The 4,204-nt window shown below is 46.1% G+C and overlaps 1 protein-coding gene and 1 pseudogene across 1 annotated transcript in view; one reads left to right on the top strand and one right to left on the bottom strand.

The window, feature by feature from the left end:
* The window catches only part of LOC108301632, a 480,010-nt gene that overhangs the window by 192,340 nt on the left and 283,466 nt on the right, over positions 1-4,204 (top strand). The window lies entirely within an intron of this gene.
* Positions 499-2,160, bottom strand: LOC108301324 (annotated as a pseudogene).

Below are 4,204 nucleotides of genomic sequence, written 5' to 3'. Positions count from 1 at the left end.
ATTCTCCTGCCTCAGCCTCCCAAGTAGCTGGGATTACAGGTGTGAGCCACCGCACCTGGCCAATTTTTTAATTTGTATAAAAAAATAAAAAACCCACTCTACTCCAGCCTGGGTGACAGTGAAACTCTGTCTCAAAAATAAGTAAAATAAAATAATATAAAAATAAAAAAAGTATTTAAGGGTGGGTGTGGTAGCTCATGCCTATAATTCCACTACTTTGGGAAATCCAAGGTGGGTGGATCACCTGAGGTCAGGAGTTCAAGACCAGCCTGGACAACATGGTGAAATTCCATCTCTGCTAAAAACACAATTAGCTGGGCATGGTGGTGTGTGCCTGTAATCCCGGCTACTTCGGAGGCTGAGGCAGGAAAATTGATTGAACCTAGAAGGCAGAGGTTGCAGTGAGCTGAGATCAGGCCATTGCATCCAACCTGGGCAACAGAGTGTAACTCCATCTCAAAAAAAAAAAAATTTAGAACACATAAAACAAGACAACATTTATTCTTTCTTCTCATCTCCTCATATGGGATCTATTCGTGGCTCCTCCACTGTTGGCTGTTACTCTCTGAGCCAGTGTTGCTATCACTGGTTCCTTCTCTGCCATACGGTCCACCCCTTCTGCCCCATCTCCTTGTCCTCAGGAGTAGTCATGCCTTCTTCACCATTCTGTTGGCCCCTCTTCCGGGTATGTCTCCTTCTGTCTCCATTGCAATGTTCTCAACGTCTTTCTTCTCCTTGCCTTTGCTGGCCGCTTGCTCTTACTGAGGAAAGATGCTCTGACTTCGGTCAGCTTGCACTGCTGCCCCTTATCCCTTTCCTCCTGCCTTCTGCAGGCCTGTTCCTCTGCCTGTGTAATCTTAGCTACAGTTCCTCCATATCCAGTTCTACCCTCAGACCGTACAACCTTTTAAGTTCACTGTTGAGAAGCCGGGCGTGGTGGCTCACACCTGTAATCCAAGCACTTTGGACGCCAAGGCAGGCGGATCACCTGAGGTCGGGAATTCAAGACCAGCCTGACCAACATGGTGAAGCCCTGTCTTAAAAAAAAAAAAAAAGTTCATTGTTGAGTGAAGCCGTGCTTTCCAGGCATTTCCTCTTCTTCTCCTGATGTCGTTCCTCTATTTGAAGAAGTTCAGCATCTAGTTTTCGCTGATGAACCTTTAAGGACTGGCCCTGTCGTTTGAGGACCTGCATTCCAGCTGTTGTGACAGTGTGAACGTCTGGCACTATGCTGTCACTACGGATTTCACTGATGAGGCTGTGGTTTCTCTGGAAACAGGTGGTGTCCCTGTGCTCCATTGAAAAGCCATCACCATAATCATCTGGATCCTCAGCAGGCCGAACGCTCATGTCAGGTTCTCCTCTCTCCGTGCGAGACTGTCTCTGTCCACGTTCTTCCTCTAAAGTAGCTTCTGCATGACTTTTTGCATTTATGAGCAAGGTACGATGGAATTAGAGACCTTCATAAATTCATTGCACTCTATTCCTTTTTTTTTCTTTTTTGAGACGGAGTCTTGCTCTGTCACCCAGGCTGGAGGGCAGTGATGCAATCTCGGCTCACTGCAACCTCCGCCTCCCAGGTTCAAGTGATCAAGTGATTCTCCTGCCTCAGCTTCCCGAGTACCTGGGACTACAGGCGCCCCTCACCATGCCTGGCTAATTTTTTGTATTTTTAGTAGGAACAGGGTTTCGCTGTGTTAGCCAGGATGGTCTCGCTCTCCTGACAGGTGATCCACCCGCGTCAGCCTCCCAAATTTCTGGGATTACAGGCATCAGCCACCGTGCCCAGCTGTACTCTGCCTTTTCTGCTTCGTATTCACATATTCTTGTTTCTCTTCATCAGTGACATCTTGTCACATACCACCAATAATCTTGCCAGTCTCCCACATCTTTAGGTCAGGGCTGAAAACTTTGTTTGGTCCCAGACCTTTCTGCTGTACCTCATTAGGGCATCAGTGGCTCATCGGATGGCTTTGGGGGTTTGGAATTGTACTACCAAAGGACGCCGTGACCCAGGTGTCGGTGCCGGGTTGCCTCCCAGCCTGTAGTTGTTGTAGGTGAGATGACTTTATGGATTGTATCCCACAAATTCTGGTGTACTGGCACTTGTGTTACAGGAGCTGGGGTGGAAGGTGGGGCATAAGATGGCCTTTTTGACATTTTGGAAGATTAAGTTCTCGGCTCCTTAAGAATCAATCTGAGACATCACTGGTAGAAAAAGTGCCCAAAATTTCAGCTTCACTTCTGTGTGTTCCATGCATGCCCCACCTCCTCCAAGTTTTTGATTTTTTTTTTTTTTTTTTTTTTTTTTTTTTTTTTTTTTTTTTTTTTTTTTTTTTTTTTTTTTGTAGAGACAGGGCTTCACTGTTGCCTCAGCTGGTCTCGAACTTCTGGGCTTAAGTGATTCTCCCACTTCGGCCTCTGGAAGTGCTGGCTCACAGGTGTGAGCCACTGAGCCCAGCCCACGTCCTATGTTATGTCCTAAAGTGGCTTGTTTTTTACTGCAAATAGCCCCTTCACTTTCAGTACTCAGACAAGCACCTTTGGGACACTAGGAATCGGAATCCCCCCCATGACCCTAAAAAAATGCTGCAAGAATGTTGGCTTTGTTCTTCTGTCTTTATTGTAGATTTCCGAGTGAGAAGTAGGGGCAGAAGAGATCAGGTTTATTCATTCAACAAAAAGTCAGCATCTTCCATGCGGTGGGTGCTGTTCTAGGTGCTGAAGACACAGCTGTGAATAAGGCAGAAAGAGCCCTGCCCACTTGGAGCTTCTATCCTAGCAGAGACAGGCAAAAAACAAACGAATAGTAAATTTTAATATGTCAGATGGTGGAAAGAGCTGTAGAGGAAAAAAGAAAGCCAAGTGAAAACGATAGGGAATTCAGGACTGAGGGAGGTGTTGTTCCTATCCTATGCAGTGTGGCCAGGGAAGGTCTCAATGATAAGGGGACATTTGAGCAGAGATCACAAGGAGGTGTTTGTAATTACAGCACTTTCGGAGGTCGAGGCAGGCGGATCACCTGAGCTCAGGAGTTTGAGACCAGCCCGGTAAACATGGTGAAACCTCATCTCTACCAAAAAAATACAAAAATTAGCCGGGCATGGTGGTGTGTGCCTATAGTCTCAGCTACTCAGGAGGCTGAGGCAGGAGAATCGCTTTAACCTGGGAGGCAGAAGTTGCAGTGGGCTGAGATCATGCCACCGTACTCCAGCCTGGGTGACAGAGCGAGACTCCATCTCAAAAAAAAAATAGAGCCTGTGGGCAAGGCAGACCTATTAGGGTCTGTATACATAAAGATGTGTACATATAGGTATGGCTTTTTATATGTCAACAACAAAAAAATGATTTGTAAGTGACCGGTTTCTGCTTCAGATTATCCTTGCTTTCTTGAGAACTTGATTATGCATTCAAAATTATATTGATGTTGTATTTCTAAGGAATCTGTAGTGGAGGAGGGGAGCTCAGGTGCTCAGGTTAGCTGATCTGCTTGAGCACCTGGCTTAAAGCACAAATGGGAAGCTTGATCAACTCTCCTGCATACATTGATTCATTCACTCATCTAACTATATTACGTATATATATATTTTTGAGCTAGAGTCTGCACTCTGATGCTCAGGCTGGAGTGCAGTGGTGCGATCATGGCTCACTGCAGCCTCAACCTCCAGACTCAAGTGATCCCCCCGCCTCAGCACCCCAGGTAATTGGGACCACAGGCACATAGCACCACACCCAGCTGATTTTTAATTTTTTGTAGAGATGGAATCTCCCTATGTTCCCTAGGCTAGTCTCAAACTCAGGGGCTCAAGCAATCCTTCTGCTTTGGCCTGGGGTTACCAGTATGAGCCACCATGCCTGGCCTCATTTAACAATATTTCTTGGCCACCTACTATGTGCCAGGAATAGTCAGGCACTGGAGATCCAGTGCGAGACAGGACAGATTTTTATCCTAGCTCTCAAAGAGCTGCTCCCAGCAGATAGAAAGGTTTTTCTGTTTCTTTTTTTTTTTTTTTTTTTTTTTTTGAGATGGACTTTCTCTTTGTCTCTCTGGCTGGAGTGCAATGGTGTGATCTCGGCTCACTGTGACTTCCGCCTCCCACGTTCAAGCAATTCTCCTGCCTCAGCCTCCCAAGTAGCTGGGATTACAGGTGTGAGCCACCGCACCTGGCCAATTTTTTAATTTGTATAAAAAAATAAAAAACCC

The sequence above is a fragment of the Cebus imitator genome, unplaced genomic scaffold (genome assembly GCF_001604975.1).
Source record: "Cebus imitator isolate Cc_AM_T3 unplaced genomic scaffold, Cebus_imitator-1.0 Scaffold1, whole genome shotgun sequence".
NCBI classification, from domain to species: Eukaryota; Metazoa; Chordata; class Mammalia; order Primates; family Cebidae; genus Cebus; species Cebus imitator.
This window is presented reverse-complemented; position numbering and strand designations above follow the sequence as displayed.